This window comes from Pinus tabuliformis, chromosome 5_2 (assembly GCF_031772625.1).
Source record: "Pinus tabuliformis cultivar Carrire ecotype Pingquan chromosome 5_2, CPIR1, whole genome shotgun sequence".
NCBI lineage: Eukaryota > Viridiplantae > Streptophyta > Pinopsida > Pinales > Pinaceae > Pinus > Pinus tabuliformis.
This window is the reverse complement of record NC_142306.1, coordinates 953,542,749-953,565,030: the sequence shown is the minus strand read 5'-3', so window position 1 is coordinate 953,565,030 and position 22,282 is coordinate 953,542,749. Positions and strand designations below refer to the sequence as shown.

Here is a 22,282-nt window from a genome sequence, read left to right as displayed (position 1 = left end):
GTGCTAACTGTAACTTGATGGACCCCCAAAAAAATAAGTTTTTGATTTCTTGTATGTTAAAATTTCATTATACTAATAACACTTGAAAATACAAAGCGTTGATCCTTGGAATGAAAAAAAACTATTGACCTCAAAGTTGAATGTTTGAAGGTAATTGGTGATTTATAAATCATCACAAGATAGGTACGAAACACAATCCATTGTTTATCACCTCACCTTAAAAATTATCAACAATAGTTATGGTGGTTGATCTCTTTTTTTAAGGCTTTTGGTATTAAATATGTTCCTAGGTCTAATAATGTTGTCGTTGATACTTTAGCTAACACTACAACTAGATACACATCGCTTAGGGATGGATTTTCTATTGAAATTGTCTATAAACCCTTCTTCCCATACTATGTAACTAATTTTCACATTTTTAATGGTGAACAACAAATACTTGACTTCATCACCAATGCGAATATATTTAAGGATGTAGCAATAGATGAGGAAGAGCATGAAATAGCACTGCAAGAAGAGGTTGATGCGTGTAAGGGTAATCCCATGCCCAAAGGCATTGTTACACTAGAGAAACTTTTTGACTTTTAGAACCGGTTTCGAGGACCTCCTAATACCAAGATTCAAAGGTCCACGTTATCAAATGATAAAGTCAATCTCAAAACATAAGTTGACCCTAAGTTCATCAATCTTGGCACTTGGTGCTCACCTGTTGAGGGACGAGTATTCATCGACATGTTCAAGAGGTATCATGATGTGTTCACTTAGACATACGATGAGCTCAAGGCATATGATACTTGTATCATCCAACTTGTGATACCCATAAACGATGAGGTCAAATCATTCCAACAAAAGTTAAGGAAAGTGCATTCAACACTAGAACCCCTCATCCAGAAGGAATTGAAGAAGTTATTAGATGCACAAATTATCAAGGTATGACACTCCATTGGGTCTCCAACCTAGTACCTGTGAGAAAGAAGTCTGGTGAAATTTGGTTATGCGTCAATTTATGAAACTAGAATTGGGTTTCCAATAAAGATAATTATCTTATCCCCTCTATGGAGAAGATTTTGCAGATAGTCTCTGGTTCTGAAATGTTTTCCCTACTCAATGGATTTTCCAGTTATAATCAAGTTTTAGTTGTTGAGCCTGATCGACTAAAGACAACTTTCCAGACAAAGTTGGGTACGTTCGTTTTTCGGCCTATTCCCTTTGGTCTTATCAACATTGGAGCCACCTTCTAAAGAGTGATGGACATTGCATTAATGGGGTTTATTGGTCAAAGCGTGGTAGTCTACCTTGATGATGTAACGATGTTTTCTAGAAAAATATCTAACACACCTTAAGCATATTTTTTAATGTTGTAGAAAATATGGGATATCACTCAATCTAAAGAATAACATATCCATTGTCTCTGAAGGTAACCTCCTGGGGCATATAATAACCAATAGTGGTATCTCAGTTGATCCAAAATGAGTTAATGCTATCATGCAAATCCTACACCCCAACGACAAGAAGGCTATGTAATCTTTCTTGGGTAATATTAACTTCCTTCGTAAGTTAATTTCTGATTTTGCTCAAATAGTTAAACCTTTGCAAAATATGATAAAGGAGGATGTGTGATTCAAGTGTAATCAAGAAGAGAAGGAAGATTTTAATCGTATCAAGAAAGCCATTGTTGAATCTCTTGCTCTCTATAGCCCTGATTTCAATAAAGATTTTATATGCTTCATATTCATCCCTAATATTCGTGTTGACTTGAAAGGATAGTTAGGGTAACAAGCAAACCATCTCTTTTATGAGTGTCAGTCTGCAAGGGTAGGAGCTCAATTATCCTGACATCGACAAACAGGCGTATGTGGTCTACAAACCTGTCAAACACTTCAGACCATACATTCTAAAAACTCATGTGATAGTGGTTATGCCTCATCCCGCCATAAGATCGTTGTTTGTGCAACAGGAGTTGGGTGAAAGAAGAGCTAACTAGATGACATGCCTTTAAGAATACAATCTGGAATTCAAATCAGCCTACATAGTCAAAGAATATGGGCTATGTAAATTGGTTGGTAAATATTTTGACCAGCCAGACGAAGAAGTGGAAGGATGTGATCAAGAAATTGAAATGTACCAGAATGATTTAGTGTTAGCGTATATTTCTCCATCATCTTGGTATACTCATTTGAAGCAGTATTTAAGAGAAGGCACCTTGTCTCTTTCCTTCTCCATGAAAAAGGAAAGAGTTGTGCGGATCAAAGTCACATATTATTAGTTCGTCCAAGTTTATCTATTTTGTAAGCACCACAACGATGTACTACTCACGTGTCAAGAATCTGACGAAACTAAAAAGTTGTTGAAGAAGCTACATGATGGGCCAGCAAGTGTGCATTATGTTGGTGACACAACATCAAATAAGATCATTAGGGCTGGTTTTTATTGGCCTACCTTATTCGAGGATGCCGATGCATATGTGTGAAAATGTCATATCTGTTAGAAGTGTGTTGGAAAGGTTTCATGGTCAATTCCACCACTCCAGGCTATTGCAATAGAAGAAAATTTTCAGTAGTGGGGATTGGTTGTCATTAGAGAAATCACGCCACATTCATCAAAACATCACAGGTACATACTCACAGCCATGGATTATTTCACAAGCCGGGTAGAAGTTGTATCATTTCACCAAATCAATGACCAAGAGGTAATTTGTTTCCTTAATCAGAACATCATAACCAGGTTCGGTGTTCCTACCTCCCTCATGTTTGATAATGCTACTTATTTCTCATCATTTAAGTTGTATGTTTTGAAACATTTCGCTAATTACTATCCCCAAGGTAATGGCTTAGCTAAGTCCACTAATAAGAACCTAATTCTCATCATCAAGAAAACCTTATTGTCACAACAAAGAAATTGGCACAATGCCTTGACCAATGCCCTGTGGCCTGACTGTGTCACACCTAAACCATCTCTTGGGACCTCTCCTTACTTCCTAGTGTATGGGAAGGAAGCTATCCTAGCCCAAAACTTGTACCTACCTACGCTACCATTGTCACAAGAATCCAACAGTACACCCTATCCGACCATGCAAAACTGGATTGATACCTTACGCAAACTTGAGGAAGAGAGGCAAAAGGCTAAGGAGAAGTTTTTCATACACCAAAATCGCATCAAGAAGTGGTTTGATAAGAAATTTGTAGGGAGTAATGAGTTTAACATAGGTGACCTTGTCCTAAAGTGGGATAAAGCCTATGAGGACAAAGGAAAACACACCAAATTTCAAGCCTTGTGGATCGGACCTTTTCAAGTCAAAGAAAGATTTGGCCAATACACCCACTGCCTACAAACCCTAAATGGGAAGACTAAACCCCTTCTCATGAATGGGCAAGATCTCAAGTTCTACTTCACCTAGTATCTCTCGTAGCTTCCCACTCACCACTGTACATATCTTTTTTTTCCTTTCATGTTTTCAGTTCCACATGTCGTTTAGTCCCTTGCATGTCCCGCATGTTATTTGCATCATAATAGCCTCTTGTTTATAAATAAAGGCTTTGCATCTGAATAAATAAATCTTGGACATCAGTCTGAACCGAATGTATTCCATAGTTGAGGCAACCCATACACCAATGGCTGAATTGTTCACCTCTTGTCTATGCTTGGTCTCGACTACCTTCAAGGTCGAATCCTTGATAGGATGTAAAATCGAGTTAGGTGGGCAACCCTGATTATCCCAGACACCCTATATTTAACAACAAAACCCTTTCTCTTATCTTGGATTTAAAAGTTCAAAATTGGTTTTATACCTAGTGACTATAAAAGGATAAGGAAAACTTATAATGGGCAAAAAACTTTCGGGAAAATAATAAAGTCTCTGAAAAACCAGAAATAACCTCTCTTGCACATCGAATAAGTCGGGAATCGTCATCTTCCCTGGAAAAATAAATGCCTAATAAATGATGCCAATGTGCACATGAGAAAATAAAATTAAATAAAGGGTAAAGGAATGAGAAAGGTTTCATGCGCAGAGAGGTGATGCAACGACTCCATCGGGCTACTAACCAGGCTTTCTAACAATGGAGTAATGTTTGGGATTTCTAGGAGTGACTCCGCTAGGCCACTTGCTGTAAACAAAACAACACCAAAGATCTATATCTACAATCCCAAGCATTTATATGGCCCATGCATTATCCTTGAGACCCCTATCGCATTCATTGGTAACATTCCTAATTAATGTGTTGAATATGCCAAGTTAGAATCTAGGGTAGTGAGGTGATTGTTATCATGTCAAAGGCTAACTTAGAGACATTAGTGGGACCCATGGGCCTGGGACGAGACCTCCACAAGGAATTACTACATTTTATACAGAGGTCGAGCATAGACTCTAAGGTTCTACCAGTGAATTTCTAATTGTTGTAGGAGCTATAATAACCCCAATATTTCATCCATTTCAAAATATTGGAGCCTCATGTGCTTGACTCCTCGATCATTGACTATGACATCCTAGGACCTTTAACCCTCCTCTGCATTCCCAGTTTCTGCCGAGACTTGGAAATATTTCAGGGCCTCCCTCTAAATTTCTCTCAAGTCACTAGTCATAATAGTAGACCTCGTCTCAGCCCATAATATTGCAACCTGCGACCTCCTTTCTTAAAGTCGCACACAACCTTGACTTTGTTGTCCTTTACAGTCATGTAGTCACATAGTTACATTTATAAAGGTCATTCATCCTATGACCTACCTGAATTTGTGACCATGCAACCACCATTTTTATGTGACCCTACGACTTAAGCGTTTGTGTGGCCTGTGAATACATGCGTCCTCATCATGTGATCTCTACCAAGCAATGTTGAATGCGACCCACCTCAGTCGCACCTTCTACTTGTGACTTTTCTCCTCCCCACATGTGACTCTTCTATATATACGCACCTCACCCCACACTCCTAATTTCATTCACTGTCTCTGACCAAGCAGAGCTCTCCTGATAGGCGACCTCGCGACTTCTAAGTACGGAACCCTTCATCTACTTGTCAATCATTATTTTTGATGATTTTCGCCACTTGTCTATCTACCCTATGCCCTGCCCCTTCTTATTCCCTCTTCAGCTCCATATATCTCCCTTTAACCTTTCCCCGGGTGATCTGTGTGGATATTGGTGGCCACCCGCTTATTCCACTTTAACCGCCATCACTGTCTCTTTCAGTTTTTCAGTTTCCTTAATTGTAGCATAGTTTACTATTTTTGGCAATTTTTTGGGTCCTGAACTTCCGAAGCCGTTTTGAGGCCCTAAACAACATTTTTTGGGGAAACTGGGCAAACATATTTGCATTCAAAATTTGTAGTCCTCAGATAGATCTTTCTAACGAGGTATTGTGCACATCAAACAGAGATCATATGCCAAAGTTACAATCTCGGGAAGTTGTTGTACCAATTTACCCAAACGGGGCCCATTGTTTTGGCGCTTCATCTCCTAGGGTTAGGTTTTTGGATGTTTAGGGTTTTCCATTGTTTCTCAATAACAAATAGGCCTTCAAGCCTCATTGTGACATAGTCCAGAGGCATGTAGGCGCCACATATCTCCTCAGAGATCAGCTGCCATAATCCAAGCTAGTTTTATTTCCTTTCTTATTTCCATATTTGACATGAATGAAATGAAGTGTTATTTCCACTAAATCTCTATATTTATGGTTATATCTGTAATTTTTTGAGTTCCTATTTAAGTTTGGATCAGTGATATCAGAGTGATTTCTCTTTCTCTATTTCTCTTTGCATCTCTCCAACGAGGTTAGGATATAAGGAGTTAGGGCTCGAACTGGTCGAACCTTTACAAGACCAGACTCACAAATCCCAACGGCCTCCCATGGCGAAAGAGAAGAAAGACAAGGGGGCAGGAGATCCTTTCATCTTTCTCAAAGAAGCCCTCGAGTGACATAGGAATGTGATGATGGACAACCTTGCCTAGATCCTTCAACGGCTACCCAAAGGCGACGCATCTTCTTCCAGCAACTACTTTGGAAGCACCACACCCGTTAAGGTACAAGTTAACTTTGACATCGCCATATTTGAAGGTCAGATAGATGAGTACATCGTAGATAAATGGTTAAATCTTCTAGAAGGATATTTTTATGTTCGTGATTTTTCCAACCGGGAAAAGATTACTTTTTCACTTCTCAAAGCCGCCCCCCACATCAAGAACTGGTGGGAAACCTACTGTGAGAAGAAGGATGAAATTACACCCTCATTATTTTCAGTTGCACCCACTTGGGATTCATTCTAGGATGCCATCAAGAAGCATTATTACCCTATCGGGAGTTATGAGGATAAATACATAAAGTGGACCACATTGCGGCAGGGAAGGGACCAAGACGTGTCGGAGTTTACCAATTTTTTTCATACCCTTCGAACAAAGTTGGGTATCAATGGTTCTAAGCGACATTTGGTACTCAAGTACCGCGACTGCCTACAAAGGTACATCCAGGAAGATATGGAGTTCCTGGACATCTCATCACTCTGCACGGCGTAACGATACGTTGTCAAGATTGAGCAGAAGTTTAAACAGAAGAACTAAGACTTTGGATCTACGAATTAGAAACAAGGGAAAGGCACCCCCAAACCGCAGAGAAAAGGATAAATCCAAGGTGGGGCGACACAGGACAACCCGCCGAAGCTACAAGAAAAGAACAACACCATGAAGACAAAGAAGGACATGGGAAAATGGTGTGAGTTACATAAGAGCTCCACTCACAACATGAGTGACTGTCGGGCCAAGCAGTCACTCGTGGCCGAGCTGAAGGCTTCCGAATAAGATGCATGTTTTGACTCTAAGTCAAAACCTGACAAGGGGAATGAGAAAGGGAAGCAGATCATTGATGTGGAGCTTAATACCATGTTGCCACCACCAAGATCTAGAAGAATGAGCCTGAAGATCTAGAGGATGGGAAACACCTCTTCCACTCACAAATGTGGGTGAAGGGTTCTCCGCTACAGTTCATTGTCGACAACGGGAGGCAAAAGAACCTCATTTAAGTAGAGGTCATGAAGCGGTTGGGCCTACCAACTACAATACATCCACAGCCATACACCATCGGGTGGCTTCACCAAGGACGAGATCTTTGCATCATCCAGTAGTGTCACCTTCCCTACAGCATCAAGCCCTTCACGGATGAGGTATTATGTGATGGTTCTCCTCTTGAAGTTTTTGATGTATTATTAGGACAACCATACTTGTGGAAGCAGCATGTTGTATATGAGTCTAGACCTCACTCTGTGATTATTACTTTGGGAAATAAGTTGTACAGGATACCAGAGGTAGCCCCGCCTACCGACATCTCTTTGACCACTGCAAAGCAATGTGGTAAGATCATTTCACGGACTAGGAAATTTGTTTTCCTTATGGTTCTCCATCATGGAAAGGATAATATTGTGGCCATGACTTCCAGGCAGGGCTCCTCCGAACATCAGTAGCAAATGGACAAGGTCGTGGAGGAGTATAGGGACATGTTTTGCTCACCTAAGAGGGTGCCTCTACACTATCAAGCCAAGCACTCCATCGATTTGACCCCGGGTGCACCGCTACCCAACGGACCGATCTATCGACATTCTATTCTTGAGAATAATGAGATCAAGAAGCAGATTCAGGAATTTTTGCAGAAAGGGCGCAGTAGGCCAAGCTCATCACTCTGTGGGAGCTCGATTGTATTGGTACGGAACAAGGATGGGACCTGGAGACTATGTATTGACTATCAGGTGTTGAGCAAGATCATTGTACGGAATAGGTACCCAAACCCACATATTGATGACCTTCTGGACCAACTCAAGGGGGCCAAATATTTCAGCAAGATTGATTTGAAGTTTGGTTATCACCAGGTTCCTATCGAACCTTTGATGTGTGGAAGATTGCCTTCAAATCCAAGGAGTGCCTTTTCTAATGGTTGGTCATGTCTTTTGGCTTCACAAATGCCCCCGCAACCTTCATGAGATTGATGGTCAACATCTTGTGACCATTCGCCAATGCATTCATGGTGGTGTATCTAGATGACATTTTGATCTTCAGCCATAATTGGGAAGAGCACCTCCACAATAATCGACAGGTCCTCCAAACCCTGCGACAACACAAGCTACGTGCTAATTTGGAGAAATGCACTTTTGGCATGACCCAGGTTCAATATCTAGGGTACATCATTGATGAGAAGGGTGTGCATGTGGACCCAGCCAAGAGACAAGTCATTTGGGATTGGCCAACCCCTACCAATCTAACAGAGCTCCACAACTTTCTTGGTCTTTCCAACTTCTACCACAGGTTCATGTTGGGGTTCTCTCATATCACTTGGTGTTTAAGTCAAGTCACAAGGGCCAGAGTGAAAGAAAAGTTATTTTGGTTTGAAACCCAATAGAAGGAGTTTGTTGAGTTGATGCATTTCCTCTGCTCTGCACCAATGCTCACATTACCAGACCTACAACAACCATTTGAGATTGAGACAGATGCCTCCGACTATGCTATTGGTGCAGTTCTTACTCAACAGGGGCATCCAGTGGCTTACCATAGTGAGACACTTTCAAACACAGTCCAAAAGTATCCCACCTATGACAAAGAAATGTATTCCATTGTGCAGGTCTGTCGTTAATGGAATCATTACACTCTAGGGAAGGAAGCGGTCATCCACACAAACCATTGATGCCCACAGTTCATACAAACACAAGAGAAGTTACAGAATGATCACCATCATAAATGTTCCACATACCTACAATAGTTCAATTTGAACATTAAGTACAAGAAGGGTAGCACCAATAATGTTGCAGACTACCTCAGCTGACCACCATTCATGGCACTGACCACTGTTCTCGACTCTTGTGGGCACGAAACTTCAAGGTGGCCGCATCTTTACAAGAGTGATCCAGAATTCGACAGCACATACCAGACACTCCTGCAAGATAAGCAAGTTCCAAATTTTCACCTCCAGGATGCACTGTTATGCCACCTGGGACACATTTGTGTTCCTTCAAGCAAGCATGCCAAGATGATTTGGGAGGTGAACTACAGTCGAGTCATTGGACATTTCAGAGTAGAGAAAATAATGGTAGTACTACATAAGTATTTTTATTAGTCGAACCTTCGTCAGGATGTTGGGAAGTACATTAAGTGTTGCACTGCCTACGCCATTGGCAAACCAAGCATCAAGAAGCAAGACCTATATACTCCTTTGCCTACTCCTAGTCGGCCTTGGGAATCTATCTCCATGTATTACATGTCGGCCTTCCTTCTACTATGCACAGAAATGACTGTGTTTTAGTGCTCGTCGACAACTTCTCTAATATGGCCATTATGGCAGCCTGCAAGAAGAGTATCACTGCAAAGGCCACTACGTGGCTCTTCTTTGAGCAAGTGTGAATACACTTTGGGATCCCACAGTCCATTGTCTTAGATTGGGATAGCATATTCCTAAGTGTATTTTGGTCAGGTCTCTGGTCGATGTTGGATAACAAACTTACTTAGTCCATGACTTTCCACCCCCAAACTAATGGTGAAACAGAGGTCGTCAACAGGATGATTGTACACTTTTTGCGCATGTAGAACTTGAAGCATTCATGCACATGGGATGAAAGCCTCCCTTATGTCTAGCATAGCTACAACAGATCTATCCATATCTCAACAAGCCACAACCCCTTTCAAGTAGGGTTGGGATTTCAGTTATTATGTCCCATTGATGTGGCCATACCATTTGCAGCCACTCAGACAGATTCTGCTCACATCCAGTCCAAAGCCGACAGGGCTAACATCTTCATTGAGCACATTCAACACATCCATGAGTAGGTCCATGATATATTGGAAAAATCCAATTCTAAGTACAAACAACACCATGATCAGCATCGAGTGTCGCACATGTTCCAGGTGGGTAACAAAGTTTGGCTACATTTGCAGAAGGAGCGCCCAGATGGACCCCACTGCAAGCTTCGCCTACTCTGATATGGGCCATACACCATCACCAAGGCTGTAGGGGACAATGACTTCGAGCTTAGCATTCCACCTTTCCTTGGTCTACACCCAATGTTCAATGTAGACCGTCTTTGGCCATACTTTCCACCATTGTTGGACACATCCAACATTGCAGAACAATTCACACCAACAAAGCTAAACCCAAACTGCATGGAACAGGACACAATTGATCACATCATGGAAACACATATCAAGAACACTCACGAGCAGAAGATCCAACTATATCGTGTTGTCAAAGTTAGTCAACTCCTACACCAAGGCAAGTGGCTCACCAGGGACCAAGTTCAGCAGAAGTTTCCCCATCTCATGAAGGCACTCAAGGAAAGGGGACCATTGCTTCCTAAGGGGGGAGGACTGATCCAGGTGGATATTGGTGGCCACCCGCCTATTCCACTTGGATGCTCATCACTATCTCGTTTAGTTTTTTAGTTTCCTTAATTATAGCACAGTTTACAATTTTTGGCAGTTTTTGGGGTCCTGAACTTCCGAAACCATTTTGAGGCCCTAAACGACGTTTTTTGTGGAAATTAGCTATTCAAAAGTTGTATTCCTTGGGCAGATATCTCTAATGAGGTATTGTGCACATCAAACAGAGATCGTATGCCAAAGTTATGACCCCGAGAAGTTGATGTACCAATTTACCCAAACGCGCCTGCAGTTTTGGCGCTTCATCTCCTAGGGTTAGGTTTTTGGATGTTTAGGGTTTTCCATTGTCTCTCAATAATAAATTGGCCTTCGAGCCTCATTGTAACACAGTTAAGAGGCATGTAGCTGCCACATCTCTCCTCAGAGACAAGCTACCATCACTTGAGCTAGTTTTATTTCTTTATGTTTGTAAGCATATTTCAATATTTGACATTAATGAAATGAAGTGTTATTTCTGCTGCATCTCTGTATTTATGGTTATATCTGTAATTTGTTGTGTTCTTGTTTAATTTCGTATCACTAGGACCTCTAAACTCTCGACCATGCCCATACCTCATTTCTCTCATTTCTTCATATCTTCCTCGCCCATATCCTTATGACCTCTTTCCCTTCACTCTGCCTTTAACAAGCACCCATTAATCCAAACCCTCCAATTATGATTTTTTCCTTATAATGGGTGTGCTCATAATCTCAAGTTTTTTAGTTCCAACACTCTAATAAACCCTTGTGAGCCAGCCTGGAGAACTTTTACATGTTTAATCAAATGCCTGAACGAAGTCATGCTCCTACAATCTTGAGTCGCATACCAACTCCTGAGCGCAGTCTTCTCATTATAACCTAAACTACGAGCCATCCACTCAGTGCATAGTTGCAATGTCATAGTACCTATAATTTGGATCTCTGTGACCTAACCTACGCTACAACCATGTGACCATATCTCCAATCGCGTCATCGCAAGTTCGCATGATGGTACCAAATACACCTGCGACCATCTTTTTGTGTGATTGACCTCCTTCATCATTTATCCTAGTCACACATTCGCACTTTCACACTCCTGGCAATCAGCCCCTATACAACTTGTGATTATTAGTGATCCCAAACTATAGAAGTCACTTAGTCACACTATCCTAAGTTAAGAAAGGGTCGTGACCTGTGACTTGCGACCTGTAGAAGATTGCAACCAATCCTTGAAACCCATTTGCCAAATCTTGATCCTTTGCGACTAAGCGACCTAGTTTTGCTTGTTTCCCCACAATAATGTTTCAATTGTATTTATTATTATTTTCAATGTTAATATCATTGTCTTGGGAACATATCTTTCAAATTCCAAGTGACGTTGATCTCGACTACGTTTGTATTTCATCATTTTCTGCAGAGATGGCACTGTCGAGTTCTCGCAAAGGTTTAGGCAGGATCTCATCTAAAGTAGAGAGCAGTATAGAAGGGGTCGTGGACAACCCACCTACACTACTAATATATGGGGACACAACATGTAATTTCAGCATGAAAACTAAGTTGACTTGGTGGCATATTTATTCTGAGGTTGCTAACTAGGACATCCCTAGAGACAGGGAGGATTTCAAAGTATACATCAATTTCATATGATATTTGTTGCACAAGGTGGCTGCTCACCCACCAGTATTCATGTGTGTTGAAACTATTGACTGGTTATTGCAGTGTACGAATATCATTCATTGGGCTATCAAGTGTCATGATGGAGGAATTATAGCCTCTTTTGTTGTGGCAGACATTATCAACTACTATTGGCTACCAGAGCGGGAAGAATCTTTCAACACTAGCTGGTTGACAACATTCAATGAAATTTCCAAGGAGACTAAGGATATATTGAAGTCATGGTGGTAGGAATATGCCAAGTTCGGGATCAAGCCAGATCATGTCTACAAGATAGATGGCCTAAGAAAGGTATATCAATTGATGGCAACCATGATGAACATGTTATATGGTAAAGATGATATAGACACCTTCCTCGGATCATGGGTTCCTGGGGCACCATATTCAATTAGGCAATCATTTTTGCTTTTGCACTGAAAATGATTATTCAAGCTGCCAAAGATCTAGAAAAGGATAAGCCACCAAAGTTTTATGGCTTCATATCTCCTCGACCCAGTTTTTGCTAGATGTTAGTTTAAAGGATGGAATCTAAAGTGGACCCTAGAGGTACCTAAACCTATCCACATATATTATAAATGTTTTTGGAGCACGTGATATAATACATCCTATGAAACTATTGTAGAGTCATTCATTGCTCCCTTATATGAGGCACTCTTTGGTCATGATCCACCTTTTATGTTAGAGAGGGCTCAAAATACTCTCATTAAGGTAGCAAATTGGTTTCCGATTAGGGTGGAAACTTATACCAAAATTTTGGGGCATATAAGGCCCCTCATGCTCTCCTGACCACTGTGACAGATAGGGTGCTCTTGTAGGAAGTTTGTTATCAATTGGCCATCAATTATCCAAACATTGTCAAATGGAAAGAAAGGACCATGGCTTGTATTCAATTTGACAATTAGGACATACTCTCTTGAGAGTTTCAAAGAAGTCGAAGCTTAAGCTGAGGAGATAAAGGGATTTTGTTTCAATGATCTAAGTCTTAGGAAGTGTGATCTAAGGGGAATTACATCCTCACATTGTAAAGTGGTTGGCTTCGGATGGGCCTATAGACATCAGAAACAACATCAAGAAGACAACATCAAGAACAACTACAATGCCTTTAGGGCGCTAGCTCCAAATGAGCAACAAGAACAAGAGGACCAGTCAAATGATGAAGACCAAGATAGCATAAGCCTTGAATATTGAAGAGCTTTTCTTAAGAGGAATAAAGAATAGAAAAATAAGAATGGAAAAAAGAAGAAATCGAAAGGTGAACAACAGGAAGATCCAATGGATGAGCAAGCAGAAGGTGAAGAGGAGGAAACTCAAGAAGAAAGGAACACAACAATACCTAGGAGAAAGAAAGAAATAAGGAGGAAAGGGGAGCAAGATCAGTTGAAACAAGCCAAAGAGGATAGAGGGAAGTAATATGAGGGACTTAAAAAGCAACAACAAGAAGAGGAGATAAGGAAGAAGCAGGAAGAAGAAAAACGACTCAGGAGAGAAGAAGAAAAATGGAAATCACAAAAAGTTGAACAAAGAAAGAAGTAAGAGGAAGAGGAAATAAGGAAAATATAAGAGGAGGAGTATATGAAGAAAAAGTAAGTAGAATAAGAAGAAAGGAAAAGGATTGAAGAAGAGAGAAGGAGAAAAGATGAGTAATACAAGAAAAGGAAAGAATAGGAGGAGGCCAAAAGGCAACAGGAAGAGCTTGCTAAGCAAGCTGAGCTATATTGCCTCAATGAACAACAAGGCAACACAGCAGATGATCAGCAGGGTCAAGGGTCTGAGATGCAGGCTGATATACCTCCTTTATACATACCTCCTTCCACTCCAATTATTGGCGGGTATCTTCCATTAAAAGAGCTAGGCATCCCAGATGAAGAATAGGAGGAAGTGTTGGATATCATAAGGTTGACTTTTGATCAAATCTAGTGCAAGATCATACAGGAAAGGAAAATGTTGTGCCAAGAACCCTACTAATCCTATATCGGTGGTTACGAAGAAATAAATATCCCTAGATACCACCATGAACCCCGAGATGATTGCTTCAATTAGAACAACTTTTGTGACCACAACAGAATTAAATATGAGTAGATTAAACAAACAAGCTGATGAATTGTAGGTCAAGCTTCATGCTTCTAAACAAAGAGTTGCCCAGGTATAAAAGGAGAACTAGATTTTGCGCTTAGCCAGCTCAATAAGCAAACGGTTGCAAGCATCCATTTAAGAGGAGGTAGCGAAATTAGAAGATGATATGACCTTGGTCTATCAAGAGATGATGAATTTGCATCACACCATAGCAGCATTTTTGACAATACAAATAGAATCTAAAGGAAAGGAAACTATGCTCAAATAGGTCACCACAACTATCAATAACATACATGACTAGACTATTCAATATCTGGATGCACTAGTAACTCTCCCTAAGAAGGATTGGATAATTGTTAAAAATGACAAGGTTAAAATCCTCATCGAACTCCAATCATGAGACAAGTTGACAATGGATTTGGATAAAGTATTAGTTGCATATAAGCATCTGTTGAGTGGTCTGGAGTCTGTGATCGAAGTGCACAAAGTACCTTCTACTAGATTGGTCAATGAAGTAAGGCTCCAAGAAGAAGTCCTTCAAGAAATTCAAGCATTTCTAAATCCTTTCAAATAGACTTCTACCATGGAAAGCATGTAGATTACAAAAGAAACAACCACTCAATATGTGGTAGAACTCGTAAGGATATACGCCAAACTGGTGACCCTATCGAACTAGATTATGGTTAAGAAGAACACTCTGTAACTAGACGCCCTAGAATGTCTTCACAGACATGGGGATGAGCAGCAACATAAAGTGATCAGCATTACAGCAGAATACAAGCTCTGGCACTCATATCTTGTACAGTAGTTGCATCTAGACATCCTAGAGCTGTCTATAATTAGATTAGCGGAATAGGAGAATTTCTTTCATGTAATATGTTCATAGTAGAATAGAGACTATGATAGAGTAGAGAGTATCACGGGAATTTCAAAGGTCATGAGGTAACTCAAGGATCACAGGGGTAGATGAAAGGTCACCCCTCTTATATAAATATGTCCTCATGACACATTGTAAGGGACTTTTGGTTTTGGTCTCATCTTGTGTACATTGTTTGTGAACTAGTAGATCTTTTGATGAATGTAATAAGTTATTCTATGTTTCCACTCATGGATTTGATGGGCTTCTCACATGATGGTGCTATGGATATTCTTAGCTAAATGTTTTAAGTTCTATAAACTTTTTCCGTGCAATTCCTTCATGTGTCATGAGCATTGTGGAGTTCTTCTTGTGATGAATGGATAGTATATGATGTGTTTACCTCATGTTTATGTTGATAAACTATTTTATTGACTTCAACGTTATATCATTGTAGGATTGTACGTTCACTTATTCTTTCACATGGTTATTGATCACAAACTTATTCATGATTGATAAAATTATCTTTATAATATGTATGGATATTATTTGAAGCTTTGATACAACTGTTTTTCATGAGATTCATGCCTTGATATTATGTTGTTACTATTCATGGTATATTTCATATTAGATTTCTGAAGCTTGCTCACTTGCATTTGTTGAATCTTTATTTGTTCTCTAACATTTGTTACTTGTCTTTTCCAAAGTGAATTTCAATCAACGAGATGGTAGTTGGGCCCACATATCAGATGGGACTCCTAAACCAAATAATGTAGAGTCTAAATGGGATTCTACATCAGGGAGATCCCCTAGCTAATTGTGGTACATTCCAGCCCTTCAACACTCTCCCCTTTCTCCTTTTCAATCCATCGTGGCTTTCTAGGATGCATTCCTTTGAAACCAATTCAAAGGCACTCCACATCTATCGGTCGTGAAGTCCTGGTTCTTCCATCTGGTATGATGTCTTCGAGAAACTTGTCCAAGTATTATGGAGCAAAATCATCCACTAATGGAACTTTACCACTTTACTTTGCATTCATGATCATGGGTGGTTTGTAAACTTTCAAGTTCTCAATATTGACTAATAATACATCTGCATATATGTTGGAAGATCAAGGTGATAAGAATTTGTTCCAATCTTTTCTAAGATGGTGAATGGACCATATCTGATTGGTTTCAACTTCTTTCCTTCTCCCTTCAACCTGTCCTTGCTGATGTGAAATCTCCAACTTGGAACTGATGATCAACTATGTGTTTTTCATGTTGGGCCTTATACTATGGATGACCCTTCTCTAAATTTTCTTGCATTGTTTGATGAATCATTTGGATCCTTTGAATGAACTTGTGAGCTTTGTCTTCATCACTTCGTTCATTGGAATCCTCATCTTTCCCAAAGACCAAATCTAAGAGAGCTTTTGGTAGGTACCCAAAGTGTCCCAAATTTTTAACTTTGAGTAGAAGAGTGTAAAGTCCTATTGTATGCATGTTAAACATAATGTATCTGTTCATACCACAACTTAGCATGTTTATTGCAATACCCTCAGAGCAAATGAACCATTGTTTTGTTGATGACCTATGTCTATCCATCGGTCTGTGGATGGAATGTCATACTCCTCTTTAGCTTGGTGTCCATCATATTCCACAAGCTTGTCCAAAAATCTCCAAGGAATTGAGAGTCTTGATCTAAAACAATGGATGTGGGTAGTCCAAAATGGACCCATACATGCTAAAAGAAAAGTTGAGCAGTCTACTCAGCAGTAATCTACTTTTTACATGGCATCATGACACACATCTTTCTAAACCTATAGAATACCACATACAAGTAGTCATGACCCTTTTTTGACAAAGGAAACCCCCTACAAAATCCATGGAGATACTCTCCCAAGGATGAGAAGGAACAAGGAGTTGTGTGTACAACCCAATTTTCTATTAGTGGGCTTACAAATAGAGAACATCACAAACCCCTTTACATACTTGGTTACAATTCATTTCATCTGACAATAATAGCAAAACCTCTGCAAATGGAACATAGTTTTTCTTACCCCAAAGTGACCAAACACAAGGGAAGTGTGAGCTTCTCATATCACTTGGACTCTTTTACTTGTATGAATACATAACTTGCCAAGATGGTAGAGTAACTTGTCCTACAAATGGTATTTCTCCACTTGTGATCCATGGGTTAGCTTCTCATAGACTTCTTTAAAATATTTTGTTAGCATATTGTTCAACATAACTATCGTGAGATAAAGAAGCATTCTTCAAAAAAAAATATGCAAAAACAGGAGGTCTAGAAAGCATATCTGTCACTTTATTACTTGTACCCTTCTTGTACTCGACTACCAAATGAAATTGTTGAAGGAATCCCATCTACCTGAAGTGATGAGCCTATTATAACTTGGTCTACGACTAGAGATACTGTAAGGGTTGATGGTTTGTGTGCGTGATAATATCCTTCAATATCGAGTAATGCTTCCATTTATTGACACTTTGAACCAAGGGATACAACTCCTTGTCAAATGTGGGATAGTTAAAAACAACTTGAGAGAAAGTATTTGAATGGTAACAAGCCAATTTACAATGTTGCATCAATATTGCACCTATGGCACATCCACTGGCATCTATCTTGATCTCAAATGTCTGTTGAAGGTCTAGCAAGGCTAGTACTATCATTACGCTGATATTTTCCTTCAAGATGTCAAAAGCCTTATGCTACCTTCCTCCCCACTCAAAGATTGCTTGACACTAGTCAAGGAATGCAAAGGAGATGCAATGACTAAGAAGTTAGCTATGAATCTTTTCCAGTATTGAATTGCTCTCAATAAGCTTCTCACTTTTTGTTATATTTGTAGGTTTATGCCATTTTACAATTACATCAACTTTAGAAGGATCAATCTTTAGTTGACCTCCTCCAATAATATGACCCAAATACACCAAAGAAGTTTTCCCAAATTCACATTTGGACAAATTTACATATAGTTGCTCCTTTTGGAAAGTATCAAGTAATTACTTGACATGTTTTACATGATCATCCCATGTTTTGCTAAAGACAAGAATGTCATCTAGATATACAAGCACAAACTCATCTAAGAATGGTTGAAATACATCATTCATTACCCTTATGAATGTATTTGGGACATTACAAAGCCCAAACGTCATTACCAACCACTCAAACAATCCTTGCTTGGTTTTGAAATCAGTTTTCCATACATCATTTTTTGCAATCCTGATTTGATAGTAACCACTTCCCAAATCCAACTTAGTGAAATAAACTCATTCTTCATACGAAGGAGAGGATATCAGTTTTTCACTATGATCTTGTTAAGAGCCTGATAATCCATGCACATTTTCCATGTGCCATACTTCTTCAACACCAACACAATTGGTGAACCTCATGGGGACGAGCTAGGTCTGATGACTCCTTGGTCCAATAAGTATTGCACCTGCTTTTTTATTTCTCCCATTTCCACAACTGACATTCTGTACATGCCCACATTTTCCAGAGGGTCATCTTGTTGAAGATGAATATCATGTTAAATTTCTCTATTGGGAGGTAATCCACTTGGTTCCTAAAAAAACTTATCATAGTTAGAGACAACATCAAATATTTCTTTTATGTGAGAAGGATTACAACCTTTGAAAGCATTAGATGCTTCAGCATCTTTTGTCCTCACAACCATGAGCATACACTTCTTGTTGGAGTTGATGAGTCTCTTCATATGTCCTGCACTGACAAGGGTTGAATTGACTTTCATGCATTGACCTATAACAATATATTCGACCCCATATTTGGTGAGATGGTACTTATTCTCATGCCTAAAAATGATTTCTTTCTTGTCATACAAGTAGGGAATTCCCAAGACTATGCCACAAATGTCCTCATCTATCAACTTCGAAGTAATGGAAAACCTAACCCTAGATTGTTTGGTGACAAGGAATTTTGCATTGTCCCACACCCAGCCAATAGCATAGGGTTTTGGATGAGGTCTCATTTCCAAACCCAACTTCTTAACAATTGATTTTGAGATCAAATTAACTTGAGAACCTAGATCAAACAATGTATCTATTTTTGTGTGCTTAGATATAACCCTTATATGAAACAATTCACTTATTTTTCTTTCATCAACATGAGCCTTACATTTAGAACTTGAACTAGAATAAAAGGAAAATTACCTTGTACCCCAATGGTCATGATCTACATCGCATCACGAGAATTGAAAACCAAGGTCTTTTTGGGTTGTAGCAACCATCTTTTGCTTCCCTTTTCCACCAAACTTCATAGGCTTCAATTATGGATGTAGCTTCCAACAGTGCTCCTCATCGTGCCCTTCTTTCTTACAACAAGTGCAAGAGGTATTCCCTTCATCTTTATTTATTGTCACTATCTTCTTGCCCTTTCCTTTCCATTTGAACTTGTTGTTCTAAGGCTTGGATGAAGGCTTCTCTGGATTATCTTCTTGTTCATGATTTCCCCTACTTTCAAGATGAATTGCTTTCACACCAACTTCATATAGATTAGTGGGATCAAAAAACAACAATGAATGATGAAGATAATTGTGTCAAGTGAGAATATATTTCATCAAAGTTTCTGGTGAGTCTAAAGGAATATTCAATACCAATTTTTGCTTCCTAAACTCTTTTGTAAAACTTTGAACATTCTGACCTTTGCCATGTCTCAAGTTTTTCCATTCAATCATGACTTTTTGTCGATAACCCAATCGATAAAATTTCCCTCTTAATGCAGAAACAAACTCAGACCATGAAGAAAGGAGTTTACCATTATGTTGACTACCTTTTTGAAGCTTGATGTCCTTCCATACAAGAGTTGTGCCTCTGAGTTGAATAGATGCCAACTAAATATTTGCCTCATCCTCTTCGATCTATTGTATATGACAATACATTTCAATCTGTCTAATCCAATTGTTTAGGTTCTCTACATTAGAATCTCCATTAAACATGGGCAAATCAAAGTTAACATCTAACTTTAAAAATGGCCTTTTAGAAGCATTTTTATGATGACTATTTGAATGATGAGAATGAGGAGAAGAGGAAGAGCTTGAACTTGAAGATGGAGATTCATGAGGTTCTCCTCTACCTCCTTGGTGAACTGATGCATTATCATATGTTAGAACTCTCTCTTTATTGCCCTCTTTTTCCATTCTCCTTTCATAATTTGCAAACAAAATTTCCACTTGATATGCCATCTAGTAGAAGTCCTTGTGGAAATTTTGCTCATTCTCTATGCACGTGTCATTATCCTCCGTTTTACTTCATCGAGTTGTGCGTCCAATATCAGGGTTAAAATACTTGAGTTTACCTTTACCCTTTTTGAGTTGGACCCTGGTAAGTATTCACACTCACAATTCACATCAAAGAAGACTGCTCTGATACCAACATGATCTGGGATATTTCCTTCGGTGATGTTAAACATAATTTCTTAAAGAGCATGAAAATACCATAAATGCAACATCCATGAAGAAGCAACACAAAATGAAGACATTATAGATAATGCACCAAGATTTGTTAACGGATGTGTGAGATACGTCTTTGGACCCAGCTTCAAAGTGAACGGGCCTCTATATTATCTCAACAAAATAATTGTAATTACATGTTAAAATGCATGGCAATACCTCACTTTTGGGAGTGGCCTAAAATTATGATGCTAAAATCCCAATTCTGACTGCACCAATGGATTCCTTGTGAAACTTCGACAAAAATGAGTATAAAATTGACCAGGTTCTTGCATTGTCACCTCCTCCTCAAAATTTGTACCACAGCAAATCAAAATATTCCCTAGAATATACTACACAATATTCTCAGAATCTGCCTTAGGATTCGCACTTGCATGGGACTCCTTTGTTCTACCACCTATAGCATTGCCTTGTGCCTCCTCTCCTCATGGTTGTAGCTCCCACTGAATGTGAATTCTTCATTTTAAATAAGTGTGGTTGGGTGGACTTTACCAAGTATCACATGTATGGTACGTTGGCAAGTGGTAATGTTATTTCATGGGAGGCCCGAGGTCAAACCTCGCAGGTTCCCACTTTGGTGCGTTGTTAAAACAAAATTTGGATTTACGACCATTATAACAAATATGTGTTGGTTAATTTGTTCATCTTGTCCACATCTAGTCACCATATTTAGTCAATTCTTGCAAAAAAAAAAATTGATAACTCCGCCACCTATTCTATGACGTGTACCGCATGTTGGCTAGGCCTATGTGGTTGCCAGTTAGGTGCCACGTGGCACCATTCGATTGAGCCATGTGGTTCCTACCCATTGGCCCATGTGTCTTCCTAGTCTGGCAACTGTATTGTTCCACATGTCAATCATACAGCCATGTCACCTGCCAATGCGTCCACCTTTATTGATGTACCTATTGATTGGGTTCCCACATGGAAGCGTGTGGGAGTGCCACGTGGCACCCTGTGGGTAACACCTACAAACTTTTTTCATTGTTTGAAACTTCATATGAGCATAACTTTTCCATACATACTCAGATTGAGGTGTCGTTCGTGTAGTTGGAATCTTCACGATGAGATCTACGACTTGGTGCTAGTTTTGCTGAGATTTGAGGAATTAAAATTTTGAGCCTTTTTGGATCCTCTTGGATCATTCCTGCATGACAAAATGTATTGAAAAATGTCATTACATGTGTTAACTTTGAGCATTGACAACACGACTTGCATGATGTTGTACGTAACTTTGGTAGCATATTAGCATTACTATACAAGTGGTGTGCCCTAACATGCTTAGAATAGGTATGGAAGTGATTAAGTATGTGGTATACAATATTATGGAAATGTGTGCGCCTCTTATGTTTCATACTAATCTGTTGAATGACTAGATATGTGTATGTATACATGTGTGCATACAATGGATGGATCCCATGATTTCTATGATTAGAGGTGCATTGTCTGGGAATTTAGTAACTGACAAATATTTGTTGGCAAGCACTAGTTGTAACACTATGGTCATGGATGGTATGAATATTTTTTATAGGCGAACGAGAATATTGATTACGTATGATGACATTATTTTGTGCTAACTTGAGATTTCCTACAAGTACCATGATTGTAGGCCTTAGTAAGAGGCCAAATCTTTCAAAACTATTTTAAAAAGCTGAGCTAAATGGTAAATGTGGTCTCAGTAAAGAGGCCAATTTTGATCACACTATTAGAATAAATCATTGATTGAATTCTAACATTTGCAAATGTAGAATAATGGTTATGACCAATGTGCATGTGTTCCTGAATTTGAAAGTAATCTTACGTAGATGTTATTTTTGGTTTGCAATATATCTAGTTGATAGCAATCCTATG

The 22,282-nt window shown here is 39.3% G+C and overlaps 1 pseudogene; it reads left to right on the top strand.

Annotated features, from left to right (window-relative positions):
• The window catches only part of LOC149162427 (uncharacterized), a 28,923-nt pseudogene that overhangs the window by 1,193 nt on the left and 5,448 nt on the right, over positions 1–22,282 (top strand).